Source organism: Coregonus lavaretus, assembly GCF_964263955.1.
Source record: "Coregonus lavaretus genome assembly, chromosome: 17".
Lineage (NCBI taxonomy): Eukaryota > Metazoa > Chordata > Actinopteri > Salmoniformes > Salmonidae > Coregonus > Coregonus lavaretus.
The window spans coordinates 2,571,064-2,590,064 of NC_140004.1; the positions used below are offsets into that span (position 1 = coordinate 2,571,064).

General features: G+C 43.4%; 1 protein-coding gene across 1 annotated transcript in view; it reads right to left on the reverse strand.

Moving 5' to 3' along the window:
* Positions 1–19,001, reverse strand: part of LOC311144279 (netrin receptor UNC5C-like) — a gene marked incomplete at its 3' end in the record, with an annotated part of 327,628 nt that overhangs the window by 171,222 nt on the left and 137,405 nt on the right. The window lies entirely within an intron of this gene.

The window sequence follows — 19,001 nt, forward strand, 5'->3', positions numbered from 1 at the left end:
GGGCTAGGCCCCTTAGTTCCAGTGAAGGGAAATATTAACGCTACAGCATACATTGACATTCTTCACGATTCTGTGCTTCCAACTTTGTGTCAACAGTTTGGGAAGGCCCTTTCCTGTTTCAGCATGACAATGCCCCCATGCACAATGCGAGGTCGGTACAGAAATGGTTTGTCGAGATCGGTGTGGAAGAACTTGACTGGCCTGCACAGAGCCCTGACCTTAACCCCATTGAACATCTTTGGGATGAATTGGAACGCAGACTGCGAGCCAGGCCTAATGGCCCAACATCAGTGCCTGACCTTACTAATGATCTTGTGGCTGAATGGAAGCAAGTCCCCGCAGCAATGTTCCAACATCTAGTGGTAAGCCTTCCCAGAAGATTGGAGGCTGTAATAGCAGCAAAGGGAAGACCCTCCATTGTAAATGTTTGGTAGTATTGCCTTCCTATTGGCCTCAGCCTCAGAATTCTTATGTTACTCCCAAAGAATCCTTCATTAGATTATTTGGATTTTCCATTTTCCTCCTCAACTAACTAAAATTAACTCCCCCCAGTTTTTGCAAGAGGCAAAAACTGCTGTAGCAATGAATCAAGCAGAGCTCTCGGCACATAATTTAGAAACAGTATTCATCTCTCTCTATTCAACGACAGGGATTGTGGATACAGCTGGACAATCCTATAGCGGAGGCTACCTGAACAACAATATCTACTCTGCAGCATCTCAAGGCCCCTTGTTATATTGAGAGATGATAGAATGCCTCCAGCAAAGACACGGAGAGACTTTGCGTATATAAAGAATACAGCCGTTTTCTCTATTTCATTGAGAACACTTTGTTCAGCCCGTGGCTTAGAATGATAAGTAGTCCACCACAGTTAGGTGAGTCGTCTCGTTCCCAGCACATAGCGAAGCATGTAAGCTACTGTACCTTCAGAAGGATAGCAAACACTGGAAACCTAAAATATCCGGGCAAACCTGGAGGAGGGGTGTGGGCGACTGAGTGGCCATTTTGGAAACACCACCCTGCCATTGTGTAAGCCTTGCTTTGGGCTACTGCTTGCTGGTGACTTTCTAACCCCTCTCTGTGTGATTCAGCTCGATGCACAGTGGCTTCACCCACAGGGAAAGATTCCCTCAGCAATAGGAGAAACATGCATTGTAAGACACCCCCTAAGAGACCGAACGAGAGTAAAAGTCATGTCTGCACACTCATGGAGGAACACAGAAGCCTGTGACTTAAGGGTCATCCGGTCAGGGTGTCCTTAGCAGGCTCAGTGAGTGATTCTCCAGCTGGCTCTTTCATGGCCCCCAGTGCCTCACTAAGGCACCACATTCCAGTCTGTTTCCACACGGCCTCCTCACTCCCCTCTGGAGCTGCACCGTGGGTAGCGACACAGAGAGATGACTTGAGAGACTGTACTGGAGCTACCGTACCAGGAGGAGGAAGTGTGGAGGGGACAAGCAAGTACTGGGTAGTATTCATTGGGTACCAAACAGAAGAAAACATACTAAAACAGGAAGGGTCTAATTGAGGGTCTACTTGAACTTTCCAATAAGAAAAGCTGATTTTCATTTTCCGTTGCAAAACATTCTGCTACATATGCATTAAAAGGACGAGTCCCACAATAGTATGTGCAGGTTTTCACGCCAGTTGAGAACTGTGCTCAAAAGAAGTAGCCCGTTTCAGGAAACCATTTCACTTTTCTCTAAAGTCATTCAAAACAAAATCAAATGTGTGGTCTTACAATGCATGTGTCTCCTATTGCTGAGGGAATATTTCCCTTTGTAAGAGAGGCATTGCCATAGTGAATGTTAAGGCAAGGGGGAGCAGCGCTGCTAGGCCTTGAAGAGGCCAAGCAAAATAAATGAGAATAATGGCCGCCAATGATATATTTGTGCATTACATGCTATGATGGAACTTCCTTCTCTCTTTTAGTGTGGGAAACTGGGGAAAACACAAGCACAAAAATCCTGCTTTTACGGTGTACATGAAAGAAGGCTGGCCATTTCCTTTTGATTCACTCTCCAGGCCTCAGCTTCCTAACCTCAGAAGTTCATCATGATCTTTCTTTAAAACAAGTCTAACAGAGTCAACTTCCTGTTCCGGTCACATTGAGTGAGCATGGAACGCAGAGCCCACGCTTAAATTTTGAATTTACAAAAGATTCTAATCTAATCTATTTCATGATCTGAATTTAAGTAACATTACCGAGTTTAGCTGGTGATGTCACCATGTAAATGGGACAAACACAAAAAAGAACAAAGATCACCAAGAAAACAGAGAAAACGCACTGTCGGTGCGATGGCAGGCACCAAATTGTGTTTGCAAGCTGCGGGGAGAGAAAATGAGCTGATTGAATCTATCCTCATCCGCTCTATCATACGTGAAGAGATAGGCACAGCAATAGACAACAAGCTCCAACCAAGTTTGGAAATAATTAAGATATCAGTTGTGGAGTGTAATGAGAATATAGCCATAGTCGATGAAGCCATGTCTAAAGTGGATGTCAGGGTGACTGAACTGGAAGAATCCCACGCTTCTCTCTTAGAGGAAAACACCAAATTTCGCGACAAGCTTGATGTTTTAGAAATGCACAGTCAATTTAATATTTGTGTCATAGGACTTGATAATGACATCAAACAAGGACATCCGATGGCTGACATGACAGCTTTTTTCACAGAACATTTCCAGGCTGAGGATCTTCCCGGTGAACCAGCCATGGTGAACATACATCAAATTGGACCAAAACCATCTGGGCATGCTGACAGACCCTGTGTGATGATGGTGAGGATGGAATTTCGTCAGCAGGTGATTGTCAAGCAAATAACTGCCGGTCTCACAGTAATTGACCGTTAATTAACATAAACACATTTAGCATCTCCTGGCTTCCACGCATTGCCTACAAGCCACTGATGCAGACCTTCGGAACATCTACATTTAAAAAAGTCTAATAAATCCATGTAATATAGCCTACACCATCACAATAAATCCATTATTTTAGACAGGTCTAAAGAAACATGATATGAAGAAAACATAGTCTATTTCAAAATAACAGAATAGCATACTCTGAGTTGTCCTTATGTTAGCCCTGATCTGGCTATGCCATATGGCTGTGGGCTACAATAGTTAATTTAGCAGACAAGATTTGCTTAGAATTCCGAAGCATTATTTTATATTATTTTATAGTATGAAGAATAGAATTGAACATAATAACAAAATAAAATACAATTTATATTTTCTCCAAATAATTTGAGGGAGTGCGCACATGCGTCTATTGTGTTGAGCGGTTAGCAAAGAAACAGGTCCTCCTATATGTTTAATTTAGAGTTATTTACAGTGCATTCAGAAAGTATTCAGACCCCTTGACTTTTTCCACATTTTGTTACGTTACAGCCTTATTCTAAAATTGACTAAATTGTTTTTTTTTCCCCCTCATCAATCTACACACAATAACCCTTAATGACGAAGCAAAAACGTTTTTTTTGAAATTATTGCAAATTTATTCCAAATAAAAAATTGAAATATCACATTTACATAAGCATTCAGACCCTTTACTCAGTACTTTGTTGAAGCACCTTTGGCAGCGTGTACAGCCTCGAGTCTTCTTGGGTATGACGCTACAAGCTTGGCACACCTGTATTTGGGGAGTTTCTCCCATTCTTCTCTGCACATCCTCTCAAGTTCTGTCAGGTTGAATGGGGAGCGTCGCTGCACAGCTATTTTCAGGTCTCTCCAGAGATGTTAGATCGGGTTCAAGTCTGGGCTCTGGCTGGGCCACTCAAGGACATTCAAAGACTTGTCCCGAAGCCACTCCTGCTTTGTCTTGGCTGTGTGCTTAGGGTCATTGTCCTGTTGGAAGGTGAACCTTCACCCCAGTCTGAGGTCCTGAGTGCTCTGGAGCAGGTTTTCAACAAGGATCTCACTGTACTTTGCTCTGTTTATCTTTCCCTCGATCCCAACTAGTCTCCCAGACCCTGCTCCCAGGTTTCCTCCAGACAAAACGCTTGGCATTCAGGCCAAAGAGTTCAATCTTGGTTTCATCAGACCAGATAATATTGTTTCTCATGGTCTGAGTCCTTTAGGTGAGTTTTGGCAAACTCCAAGCGGGCTGTCATGTGCCTTTTACTGAGAAGTGGCTTCCATCTGGCCAATCTAACAAAAAGGTGCTGCAGAGATAGATGGGAGGGGTTGAGTGGGGCTAAAGGGTGGAACTGACTAATAACAAGATAACCAATGTAAAATATACTGTGTCCGTAAAATGTATATAGGTTCAGAACTTTTGTGAAACAGCAGAGTTTAAAATATATGGCAAATAGAAATCAAACTGGATGGTCTTCAGAAATAGATGGGAGGGGTTAAGGGTAGCGGAAGGAGAGGAGTCAAAACAAACAAAAGATAACTATTGTAAAATAGATTGTGTCCGTAAAATGTACAGTACCAGTCAAAAGTTTGGACACACCAACTCATTCAAGGTTTTTATTTTTTTATTTTTACTATTTTCTACATTGTAAAATCATAGTGAAGACATCTAAACTATGAAATATCACATATGGAATCATGTAATAACCAAAAAAGTGTAAAAACAAATCAAAATGTATTTTATATTTTATATTCTTCAAAGTAGCCACCCTTTAGAAGGATTACTTTATCCTATCCCAGGTATTCCTTAAAGAGGTGGGGTTTCAAATGTCTCCGGAAGGTGGTGAGTGACTCTGCTGTCCTGGCGTCGTGAGGGAGCTTGTTCCACCATTGGGGTGCCAGAGCAGCGAACAGTTTTGACTGGGCTGAGCGGGAACTATGCTTCCGCAGAGGTAGGGGAGCCAGCAGGCCAGAGGTGGATGAACGCAGTGCCCTCGTTTGGGTGTAGGGACTGATCAGAGCAGGGTGACGTGAGAGAACTTGGGAAGGTTGAACACCAGACGGGCTGCGGCAATCTGGATGAGTTGTAGGGGTTTAATGGCACAGGCAGGGAGCCCAGCCAACAGCGAGTTGCAGTAATCCAGACGGGAGATGACAAGTGCCTGGATTAGGACCTGTGCTGCTTCCTGTGTAAGGCAGGGTCGTACTCTCCGAATGTTGTAGAGCATGAACCTACAGGATCGGGTCACCGCCTTGATGTTAGCGGAGAACGACAGGGTGTTGTCCAGGGTCACGCCAAGGCTCTTTGCAATCTGGGAGGAGGACACAACGGAGTTGTCAACCGTGATGGCGAGATCATGGAACAGGCAGTCCTTCCCCGGGAGGAAGAGCAGCTCCGTCTTGCCAAGGTTCAGCTTGAGGTGGTGATCCGTCATCCATACTGATATGTCTGCCAGACATGCAGAGATGCGATTCGCCACCTGGTTATCAGAAGGGGGAAAGACCATCCTCTTAATGTCAAATAGAACCTACCCAGAATGTGGTTACCATGTTCTCAGAATTTAAGATATTAATGTTTAGCGCAGAAAACTTGGTAATAAACTACGATGACCATAATCCATTGCACACATACTTGTCCGTTCTTTGTTTCTTGTATGTCTGCTCCATTAAGTTGTTGTGGTGCAGACACAGAAAGTGAGAGAAGAGACAGAAGAATGCGTGACGAAAGGGATAGAGGGCAGTTGCTTCGCAAAGTATCTCTACCTGAAAAAACATGATCTACTGTAAGTGATTGATAGTTGGTATTCAGCAGTCATAAAAGTATGCCTTATTTACTTTGAAGAACTACTAAAATAGTGATTTTGTCAGACAGCATAGGCAGCAGCTCTATAGAGATGATGACTTGGAATGAAATATTAAAGTCATCAAATAAAACAAATGTTATATACACAACAACTGAAATATTTGAATAAATTAATATAATGTGAATAAATTATGTTTAATAAGTGATAAGCAGTAATGGGCAATCACTAGCATCATGGGACTTTTGTTAGGCCTAATTGTTTTATTCTGTGGTGCTACAGCATTCAACCCACATAATGCATAGAGCATTTAATGTAAAAAAAAACGAAATTGAAAACCATGATAATTTTTTTATAATTGAATCGAAACCGAACCAACCTCAAAAAGCACTAATCGCTCAGCACTAGTTTCATGGGGACGTTGCAAGAATATTGATGTGTCCAGTTTTCTGTGGGTTAGGAGAATATCCCATCAATGTCACACTAAACATATACAGAACATGGTTGCCATGTTCTCAGAACATAATGTTCTAGATGTGCTTCAAGATCTCATGTTCTAAGAGCATGGCAACCATGTTCTGCGTATGCTTGGTGGGACGTTGATGGAATATTCACACAGGAAACTGGACACATGAATGTTAATGCAACATTCTCATCAAACATGTACTTTCACCTAGTACGACACTCGCTCACCTGCGGTCTGATATGGATCCTTTCTCGGATATGGAAAGCCATTCAGCATGAATCATAATAATAATAATAAGATGTCATGATCCATTTCTTCCACACCATCTGAGTCGTTTTCATTCGGATCTTGTAGCAACGCTAACGCAGCATGTGCATCCATTCATCTTGATCTTGCCATTGTAAATTACGCACGCTCTCACTGTGTAGCCTACTCCAAGTAGGCCTAAAGGAGACTAATAAGACTGCTTGCATTCGGTGGACTGATATAGGGTACTGTCACGATCGTCTAACAGAGTGGACCAAGGCGCAGCGTTGAAAGTGAACATATCCTTTTATTTACAGATCACACGATCAAAACAATAAACGATAACGTGACGTCTACGGTTACACACGAACCGAAATGAACAAGAAACCACAAACACCACGTGAAAGACAGATAGTTAAATATGGCTCCCAATCAGAGACACCCAGCAGACACTCGTTGCCTCTGATTTGGAGTCACTCAGCCCAACATAGAAATATCAAACATAGAATTTCACACCCTGGCTCAACATAACATTGTCCCCAGAGCCAGGGCGTGACAGTACCCCCCCCTAAAGGCGCGGACTCCGGCCGCGCCAAACAACCACAACAGGGGAGGGACCGGGTGGGCACTCCGCCTCGGCGGCGGATCCGGCTCCGGATATGACCCAGGCACGGGTTGTGCTGGACTGACGACGCACACCCCTGGCTTGATGCGTGGAGGAGGAACGGGCCGGACCGGGCTGACGAAGCGCACCCCTGACTTTGTGCGGGGAGCAGGAATGAGCCGGACCGGGCTGACGACGCGCACCACTGACCTGGTGCGGGGAGCTTGGATGGGCCGGACTGGGCTGGCGACGCGCACCACAGACTTGGTGCGGAGAGCAGGAACGGGCCGGACAGGGCTGACGAAACGCACCATAGACTTGGTGCGGAGAGCAGGAATGGGCCGGACCGGGCTGGCGACGCGCACCACAGACCTGGTGCGGAGAGCAGGAACGGGCAGAGCCGGGCTGACGAGACGCACCACAGACTTGATGCGGGGAGCAGGAATGGGCCGGACTGGGCTGGCGACGCGCACCACAGACCTGGTGCGGGGAGCAGGAACGGGCAGAGCCGGGCTGTCGACGCACACCGCAGGTTCGGTGCGGGGAGCAGGAATGGGCCAGACTGGGCTGGCGACGCGCACCACAGACCTGGTGCGGGGAGCAGGAACGGGCCGTGCCGGACTGACGAAACGCACCATAGACTTGGTGCGGAGAGCAGGCACGGGCCGTGCCGGACTGACGACGCACACCACTGGCTTGGTGCGGGAAGCTTGGATGGGCCGGACTGTACTGGGGACACACACCACTGGCCCTACACCGGGATCTGGAACGGGCCGGACCGGACTGGCAACACACGCCAGTACCTCTCGCCGTGCCTCTACTTCCTCCATCCCCTCTTCGACCAGTGGCCCCCGTAACCCGGCGGCCTTCTCCGGCAACCCACTGGGCCGCTCTATCGCGGCCTCCTGCTGGTCCGACGTCGTGAGCCCCCCCCCTAAAAATTTTCGGGGCGTCTCTCCTACCCGTGGACCAGGTCTCCATGTCCCTCGCCAGCCTCTCGCCCTTCTGCCATAATGTCAAGCCCTTCTCTTCCTCACTCGGCTTGACCCAGTCCAGGAGGCGAAGGAGATCTGTGAGGGATCTCCCTGGCGATGGCTCCTGGACACGCTGCTTGGTCATATCTTGGTGGTTTCTTCTGTCACGATCGTCTAACAGAGTGGACCAAGGCGCAGCGTTGAAAGTGAACATATCCTTTTATTTACAGATCACACGATCAAAACAATCAACGATAACGTGACGTCTACGGTTACACACGAACCGAAATGAACAAGAAACCACAAACACCACGTGAAAGACAGATAGTTAAATATGGCTCCCAATCAGAGACACCCAGCAGACACTCGTTGCCTCTGATTGGGAGTCACTCAGCCCAACATAGAAATATCAAACATAGAATTTCACACCCTGGCTCAACATAACATTGTCCCCAGAGCCAGGGCGTGACAGGTACACCGTTTTGAGATTATAATTATAATAGATGAATACAATAGAATGGCCTGCCCTGTTATTCATTCACAATTGGTGATTACATAATTATGCCTTGTTCCTTCCCCTCACTCATCAACTCAGCCATTCCCCTTTTCTCCCCCATCATACTATACTTAATTTATTTCATCTGTTGTTATATGTGTGAAATTAATTTCGGTATAGTTTAGGTTCAGTTTCAAGGCAATTATTGGGGTGATTATCAACTGGGCATGGCACATTGAACTATCGGAGAAGGAGCGGCGCAGGCCGGGGAAAACCATTCAAAAAATGACATGGCCTCTTAAAACTGGTTATAACTCCAGTTCTGTTTGTGATATTAAGATTCTAACAATGACAGTGTATTATATAGACTTATTTAGAAAAAGTCAAAGACGCAGGGCACATGACTTTAATAGTGGCAGAGTAATTAAACATTTACATTTGTTTCAAGTCTTTTTTTTTCTTCTTTTTTTTCTCTTTTTTTGGGGGGGTAGATCAGCTTAATATTGCAGATAGATTGTAACTTCTATCAATGTAATTGTCTGCATCACTTCCAATCCCCCATGTGTTTTATATATATACTCCCCTTTATTACTTTTCAACCCCGCCATCCTTTCCCTACCTGGGGTAAATTTGTGAACAACAATGCTTAGGCCTCTACTTCCAGCTTATACTTACTATCTACATTTTATGGATAATTCTATTTTGTTTGTTTTTGCTCCTGAACTTCTTCTACTCTCAACCTCTCCGATCATTTTCATGATGTCCATCCGGTTTGCTTCTATATGACATATCTTTCCCAAAAGCTCCCAACATACAACCTATATACTTATTATGGACACAGTATGCTTACATTATTAGTTATCTTGTTATTATTTGTTGTTATTTGTTATTAGTCCCATCCTTCAACTCCATTCAACACCTCCCATCTATCTCTTTGTTTCAAGTCTTTATGATGCTTTCTGCCTTTCTAATGTTAATATACACAACCACAAATAGATCCATTAATATTTCGTTTAGGAAGGTCATAAAAAAACATGATACAATTTATTGAAGAAGAACAGAATAGCATGTTTTGAGTAGTTTTTATCTCTGCTTAGTAGCGAAGGCTATGGCTGCGCAATGCCAATCTATGGCTGCGCCATGCCAATGAAATCAACTTGTTCGTTTAGCACAGTGGTTCCCAAACTGTGGGGTAGAATTGGTCTGAGTCCGGGTAGAATTGCAGGAAATAAGCTTTAAACCTGCAAAATTCTCTCCACCAACAAGAGGGGTGTGAACAGTTTGTGTCATGAACAGTGCTTGTGCCCATAGAAATAGACATGGCATGTGCGATGTTCCCCAATGCTGGAAGGGGGGCCCCCTAGTGAAAAAGTTTGGGAACCCCTGGTTTAGCAGACATCACATGCCCTGCCCTACCACAGTCAACACACATATTTTACAGTAAGAATGTAATGTAATATCCCAAATGGCTTTTGCTGATTGTCACCAGTAGCCTACTCACATGAGGAATGCATGGAGCCACAGTTATTCTAGGATTTTTTTAAATTTTGAAACAGAGACCACCCGCATAATTTGTACAGTTGTTTGGCAAAAATTGGTTAATTAGAAACCTTTGAATCTACTCTTTCTGATCGATTATAGCAATCAAAACGTCTGGCCTATATGGACCTCTGTAGGATGATATGGAAGAAGTGCTATTTGGTAAGCTCCTGGCTTTGTCAATGCACGTTTTCAATGCACACACGCTGAACAGGTCATCAGTCTCTTCATTCTCTATTCGACAATTGATAATATTGTCAAATGTATTATTTATTATTATTATATGTGTAAACTTAGTTTCAATATAGTTTAGGTGTAGTTTGGACGGGCCAGATGGGCAACTGTTGTCTTACAGTAAGAAAGTACACTATCATCATATTTTAGGATTTACAGTCTGATCTTCTGGATCAATCAATACATTTTCTGACTGATTACAATTTGCATTTGGTGTCCTGAGGTTTCTTATGACCAATTTTAACATAATAAATGCATTCATTTAGCAATTTATTATTCATTATGGAATATTTATTCAATTGAAATATCAAGGGTCAGAATGACCAACATGGCCATTCTAGTAGTTATAGAATTCCGGTGCTCTGAGTGTTAACGGACTGTTCTCAGAAGATTTTTGCTAACATAGATAAAATGTTCCCCATCCCTAACAAAGCAATGGACACGAATTTACATAATGGGTACCTGGAGGAAAATCGGGGAGAGTCATGCTTTTTTTATTTCAGTCCAGGGGAGGGTCATGTAATTTCAATATTTCTCAATGTTTTAAAATTAGTTGCTAATTAGGCTATATATCAATGTGTGCCTGATGCCTCCTCTCATCTCCGCAGTGCTCACAATATCAAGTGTGCCTGTATGTTATTTAGTGTGGTCTCAATAAAATTATCCATAGCCTATAGGATATTGGCTACGAAGTGCATGCTCAGAGAAGCACAGAGCAAAGTTATATTTCTAAGATAATGTAGCTGCTGGGATAGTGTAAATAAAACTAGGCTGCATTACACAAGGCAATGGATATTCCACCCCTGAGCCCCCGGCCTACTCTGCTCTTGCTGATAAAACACTTTTTTGTGTGCTGCCTAACCAATGCCTGTGCTGTGTAGGCCTACGGTGGTAGTTCAGGAGGAGAGTCAAAGGCTTCTTCCGAAGTATTATTTTATTTATTAGGCATAGTCCCAAAAGGTGCACTATCTGGCGAGCGGACTAGCCTATAGCCTATGTTCTGTTCAGTTTGAGAAGGAGAGCCCGGTCAACTTTAATAGCTTGCTACTATTATAATATGTTGCTTGCCCATAATGTAGGCCTATTTATCAGTATAAGACAGATTTGAGTAACTTACATTGTGGTGCTGAAACTTGAAACAGCAGCCACGGCAGAATCAATCAGAAATGGACAGCTCATGGTGCTGAAAGTAGACAAATTCGAGTAGTCATAATTATTTCAACCGTCTTCATTTTAATTAGGCTTTACTAACAACAAGAGGGCTTTGTGTTCGAGCCTATTTCTTCCAATTTAAGAAATAAGACAAAATTAGGCTGCTATATCCATAGATATGTTGGTCAATTCCTCCACCCACCATGCACTCCTTAAATAGCCTACCTCCATGTCAGTGAAGGGCTGTTAAATTAAAACCAAGACTCAAATTGAGGGGGTATGAGAGGGTATGTTGTAATTTTTACCCCCTTTTTCTCCCCAATTTCGTAATTACTATCTTGTCTCATCGCTGCAACTCCCCAACGGGCTCAGGAGAGGCGAAGGTCGAGTAATCCGTCCTCCGAAACATGACCCGCCAAACCACGCTTCTTAACACCTGCTCGCTTAACCCAGAAGCCAGCTGCACCAATGTGTCGGAGGAAACACTGTTCAACTGACGACCGAAGTCATCCTGCAGGCGCCCGGCCCGCCACAAGGAGTTGCTAGAGCGCAATGAGCCAAGTAAAGCCCCCCCGGCCAAACCCTCGCTTAACCCGGACGACGCTGGGCCAATTGTGAGCCGCCCTATGGAACTCCCGGTCACGGCCGGTAATGAAACAGACTGCGATCGAACCCCAGGCTGTAGTGACGCCGCAACACTGCGATGCAGTGCCTTAGACCGCTGCTCCACTCGGGAGACCTTAGGCCTACATTTTATTAAAGAAAATGGAAAAAAGCACAGGCCCCTTGTTAGCTTAAGATTTTTAAGAAAATAAAAACGGATCTGATTATATGGGGATATCAGGTGACCCCGATCAGTGGTGGAAAAAGTACCCAATTGTCATACTTGAGTAAAAGTAAAGATACCTTAATAGAAAACGACTCAAGTAAAAGTGAAAGTCACCCAGTAAAATACTATTTGAGTTAAAGTATAAAAGTATTTGGTTTGAAATATTCTTAAGTATCAAAAATAAATGCAATTGCCAAAATAATCAAAAGTAAAAGTACAAGTATAAATAATTTCAAATTCCTTATATAAAGCAAAGCAGACGGCCACATTTTCTAGTTTATTTTTATTTACGGATCGCCAGGGGCACGCTCCAACACTCAGACATCATTTACAAACGAAGCATGTGTTTAGTGAGTCCACCAGATTATAGGCAGTAGGGATGACCAGGGATGTTCTCTTGATAAGTGTGTGAATGTCATGGGCCTCTCACTCCACCGGGTTACCACCTTAATTTTCTTCCACTCTGCTCACCACTCTCTCTACTCAGCCTAACTAGCTCCACCTGTCCCTGCTCTGCTCTGCTCTAATTACTCTGCCAGCTGCGCTGCATTACCCACTACTTCTCCCAGTATTTAAGGCCCTGTCTTTCAGCTCTCCGGTGTCAGATCGTCTGCAAAGCTCACACCCGGAACCTGTTTGCTCGCGCTTCTAGCTCACCCTGGTTTTGTGACCCCGGACCTGCCTGTTTTTTGGATACTCTTCTGCCTCAGGAGATCCAGACCTGCTTCTGCCATTACGACTCCTGACTACTCTTCAATCCCGGTAACTCTGACCAGCCTTCTGCCTTGCTACTACGTATTTTGGATTTCCCTTGAACTGTACTGCTGCCTTGTTTCATTCCGCCCTGTTGTGTCTGTGTCTCCCCCCCCCCAGGACTTCTGGACCACCCACCACCGGCTTCATAGGACGCATCGCTGCCACTGGGGGGGGCACAGACCCAGCACATTGGACGGGATCCCTGTTACCCCTGGAGCCTTCATTCACTCCCTACTTCCCTTTTCCCTTAAGTTTAATAAACTTTCTGGTGTGACGCAATTGTGGTCCTCTGGTCGTCTGTCTGAATCGTGACAGTGAATTAGAATATTTTACTGTCCTTCTAAGCATTCAAAATGTAACGAATACTTTTGTGTGAAAGGGAAAATGTATGGAGTAAAAAGTACATAATTTTCTTTAGAATGTAGTGAAGTAAAAGTAAAAGTTGTCAAAAATATTTATAGTAAAGTACAGATACCCCAAAAAACTACTTAAGTAGTACTGTAAAGTATTTTTTACTTAAGTACTTTACACCACTGACTCCGATGAATATAGGAATATAATTTGTTTGTTTCTTTGACATTCAGAGGTTGAGCTACAAACTTCTATAGTCTGCGGTAGACCTAATTATTGAAAGTACCATGCTCATATTCCTAATGACGTCTCAGATTGAATTATTTGCAAACAGGGACAGTTTAGTTGCAAACAAGATACACTGATTTGGCATTGGAGAAATATGATAAGATGAATACATGGGCCTATCTCTTTGTCCATTCTTACCCTGTAATTTCGGTAATTTGTGTTGTATTTCAAACAATTCTGCTAATATCATTTTCTCGGACCTGCAGATACGATAATAGATTCATGCAATACTTTTACTATAAAGGTGATCTTTCCACCCCTACTCTTGTCCACGGTGGTCTGCGAACCCACAACCTTCTGGCCCGCAGCCCTGTGCACTATCAACATTTCTGTGTTGCCATGTAATGCTTACAGGATGAAGAACAGTTTTTTAAACAGCATATCTAAGGCTCTGGTCTGTCCAAGAAGTGAGGGTAAACTGTAGTCATGTTCTCTGCTTTATGTTTTAATGATTATGTTGGGTTTAGGGGAGGGTCACTTGGTTTTTCTTAAGCGTTCAGGGAGAGTTTAGGTAAAATATATTTTGCTGAAGGGAGGGCCATCCATTTTCAGAGAGGTCCGATTTTCTGCATGTAACCCTTATTATAAATATCGTTCACTCCCTAATGGAAAACTGGACAATCAAACATTAGGGGAACATTATGGGTAACAATACAAAAACGTTCTCTCTCCCTAGAATTGTTAGCTGGGCATCTGGCATTTGCCCAAACTGCCCTATGGCCAGTCCATTTCTGTCTGCCATGAACAGATAACAGTCTCTGGTGCCGGGTTGCCGTAGTGCTAGAGCTGCTGACTGACTCTCCTGGGAAGTCTGGGGAGTGTGTGCATCAGCAGAGCTAGCTCCCTCTCTCTGCTGCCTCAGCCTCTCCCGGCAGGAAAGAGGAGACCCTCTCTCTCACTGCCACTGGCAGCAACTGGTGCAGCAAATTGTGTTATGGCTGCAGAAAGCTGGCAGGCCATTACTACAATAATTTGCACCAAAGGTGCAGTTTTCTCTCTCCCCTCTTTCAATCAAGTGTACCTTTATGAGTCGGTATCTCGGGACTGCTAGGGATTTCTGGGTTCAAACCACTCTAACCAATTGCCAAGGTTTTCATTCCCTCACATGCTAGCACTTCTCCTGAGGTCTCCGCAGGGCTTCCAGGCCCGGGTGGGTGGAATTAATTGGTAATGTTCCTATAACTGTGGGTTAGAAGCAGCAGCTCTTGTAAATTGCACAGAAGCACTGGGTTTTTTGGGGTGGGGGACTTTGCCTGCCTGGTGAACTAGTGCTTGCCAAAGCTCGCTCTCTCTCTCTCTCTCTCTCTCTCTCTCTCTCTCTCTCTCTCTCTCTCTCTCTCTCTCTCTCTCTCTCTCTCTCTCTCTCTCTCTCTCTCTCTCTCTCTCTCTCCACAAGGAAGTCATTTAAATATTAGGGAGGTCAATGTGAATTTGCTGAACCTCTCAGATATCAGTGTTAGAGAGAGATGTTTAACCTAGAATAGGTGCAAGGTGTCTTTTTAAAACCTTTTACTGCAGTGGGCTAAATCAGGGTCACACATAGTGTTTCTTGGTAGTCTTAAACAAATCTACTTTGAAACAAAAGTATACACCTCACACACATGGTTATGGGCTTAAAAAAGAAGACACCTGTACCATGTCAGATATAGAGTAGAAATTTATTCAATTATGAGTTTGCATCCCAATATTACACTTTATATACGTCACAGAAGACAGAAATCTAACAAAAACGTTTGACATACAGTGAGGGAAAAAAGTATTTGATCCCCTGCTGATTTTGTAAGTTTGCCCACTGACAAAGACATGATCAGTCTATAATTTTAATGGTAGGTTTATTTGAACAGTGAGAGACAGAATAACAACAAACAAATCCAGAAAAACGCATGTCAAAAATGGTATGAATTGATTTGCATTTTAATGAGGGAAATAAGTATTTGACCCCTCTGCAAAACATGACTTAGTACACACATCTCAGGAGGGATTTTGTTCCACTCCTCTTTGCAGATCTTCTCCAAGTCATTAAGGCTGACATTTGGCAACTCGAACCTTCAGCTCCCTCCACATATTTTCTATGGGGTTAAGGTCTGGAGACTGGCTTGGCCACTCCAGGACCTTAATGTGCCTCTTCTTGAGCCATTCCTTTGTTGCCTTGGCCGTGTGCTTTTGGTCATTGTCATGCTGGAATACCCATCAACGACCCATTTTCAATGCCCTGGTTGAGGGAAGGAGGTTCTCACCCAAGATTTGACGGTACATTGCCCCGTCCATTGTCCCTTTGATGCGGTGAAGTTGTCCTGTCCCCTTATCAGAAAAACACCCCCAAAGCATAATGTTTCCACCTCCATGTTTGATGGTGGGGATGGTGTTCTTGGGGTCATAGGCAGCAATCCTCCTCCTCCAAACATGGAGAGTTGAGTTGATGCCAAAGAGCTACATTTTGGTCTCATCTGACCACAACACTTTCACCCAGTTCTCCTCTGAATCATTCAGATGTTAATTGGCAAACTTCAGACGGCCCTGTATATGTGCTTTCTTGAGCAGGGGGACCTTGCGGGCGCTGCAGGATTTCAGTCATTCACAGCGTAGTGTGTTAGCAATTGTTTTCTTGGTGACTATGGTCCCAGCTGCCTTGAGATCATTGACAAGATCCTCCCGTGTAGTTCTGGGCTGATTCCTCACCGTTCTCATGATCATTGCAACTCCACAAGGTGAGATCGTGCATGGAGCCCCAGGCCGAGGGAGATTGACAGTTCTTTTGTGTTTCTTCCATTTGCGAATAATCGCACCAACTGTTGTCACCTTGTCACCAAGCTGCTTGGCGATGGTAGCCCATTACAGCCTTGTGTAGGTCTACAATCTTGTCCCTGACATCCTTGGAGAGCTCTTTGGTCATGGCCATGGTGGAGAGTTTGGAATCTGATTGATTGATTGCTTCTGTTGACAGGTGTCTTTTATACAGGTAACAAGCTGAGATTAGGAGCACTCCCTTTAATAGTGTGCTCCCAATCTCAGCTCGTTACCTGTATAAAAGACACCTGGGAGCCAGATATCTTTCTGATTGAGAGGGGTCAAATACTTATTTCCCTCATTAAAATGCAAATCAATTTATAACATTTTTGACATGTGTTTTTCTGGATTTTTTTGTTGTTATACTGTCTCTCACTGTTCAAATAAACCTACCATTAAAATTATAGATTGATAATTTCTTTGTCAGTGGGAAAACGTACAAAATCAGCAGGGGATCAAATACTTTTTTCCCTCACTGTAAAAACACTGGATTTTCTGAGTAAAAAAAAAATAATGTTTATGAATGGCATTTTGAAAAACATTAATAACATTCCACCCATGAGGCCACTAGAGGGCGATTTGGTCATTTGACTGCAGAAAAGGACTACACACAACTTCAAAGTGAGGACAGTGTGTTTGTGTGTGTGCTCTCGTGCATGTGTGTATGCGTTTGCATGCATGTGACTCCTGTGTCCTTGCTCTCTCTCCCAGTTCCCAACGAGTTCTTAATCACCTGGTCTGTCAGCTAGGGATGATTAATGTTGTATGTGTAGGCTCAATGTCACTCTATAGATGCAGGGCCTTCAGAAAGTATTCACACCCCTTGGCTTTTTTCAAATTTTGTTGTATTACAGCCTGAATTTAAAATTGATTAAATGTAGATACTTTTTTTACCGGCTTACACACAGTACTGCATAATATGAAGGTGGAATTATGTTTTTGGAAATATTTACAAATTAATAAAAACATTTAAATAAGGAAATTAAAAGAGCCTAAAGGCCCAGTGCAGTCAAAATGTGATTTTCCTGTGTTTTATAAATATTTCCACACTATGAGGTTGGAATAATACTGTCAAATTGTGAAAATTATGATAATGTCCTTTTAGTGTAAGAACTGTTTGAAAAGACCGCCTGAAATGTCAGACCATTTTGGTGGGATGGAGTTTTTGCTTTCCTGGTGACATCACCAGGCGGTAAATTAGTTAAAGCCAGACTCAGTAAGTCCCAAATAAAATTTAACTTTTTTTCTGGTTGAATATATCTCAAAATGTATAGATGAAAGATTAATTTGCCATTTGGATCACTTCAAAGTGAGTAAAATTAAGGTTTTTATGAATTATAAGTACAGTAGCGTTGTTTACAAATTGCAGGTCAGATTTCTCCAGGTAATTATGACGCATAGGCCTATTGATAATTTATCTTGTGCATGTTCTATCTGTCCCTCTGATCCATCCACGACTACAGCAACTATACATATCTAGCTATATCCCTCTTAACACAAACAAGACTCATAAATGAGAGTTGAGTGATACAGAATAAATGTGTAAATTAGATGACAATTGCATGTCGTAACAGTTAATAATATTGGCTCCTGGCTGTCAGTCCGTCTGTGCGTCTGCCTGTCAGTGTGAGAGCTGACGATGCGCAGGAGCACATATTTGAAAACACTGGTGGGTCTGTCGTAACAAAGTTGTTTGGATGTTGCTAGCTTGAGCTTCTGAATGAAAACTGGAATTGTGGGTGATTTTCATTCAGCAAAAGATTGAGAATATTTTCCTAGTGCAGCACTTTCTAGTTGGACCATATTTCAAACTTCTCTTCACGACCAGTGCCAGCAGCATGCTGGACACTATGGATGATAATCACGAAAGCCAGCTAATTTAGCTGGCTAGCAAACATATAGATCCATACACGCATTGCTAGCAAATGTGCATAGCCTACCGGTTGGTGATTAGCCTACAGCCAAATAAACGTTCATGCATTTGCAAACTTTGCTGGAGTTGCTAGCTGGCTAGTTGTTTTCCTCTAGGATGTGGAGTTTACTATTGCAAACTTTTTGACATGTTTTCACTGCAAGAGATCAAGCAGATAATGACACTACTGTTGCACCGCAGTAGCCGGCCTATATTGTTGAACTTGTCTATATAAATTGGAATAAAATGTTACTGCTGTAACGTTCATAGCTGACTCCACTTGTAAATTGTAATTTTTATACAGTAGAGCAACCTACATGCCTGTTGTAGGCTACAAGAAAACGAGAACACCAGCTGTCTGATACTGATTGATCGAAGGGTGGTTGGCCCAGTGGCCGCTTGAGAACTCTAAGATAAAGCACGTTATAATGTCTGGCTGGGTTTGTTTACATTATGTCTTGCCTGGGTAGAACCGTTCTAACAATACATAAGGCTCTGGTCAAAAGTAGTGCACTCTCTAGGGGATAGAGTGCCATTTGGGATGCAACCTGAGAGAATCTTGATGTTCAAGCAGACAGAAGTCGGGGAAAACCCCTTTGTTTGTAGGTAAGATTGAAATGAGGAGAAAATACAGCATAATATGTGTTATTATAATGGAAGGGCATGATGTGGCAATGGCACTTCTTGATTATAAGCCAATTAGAAGCTTG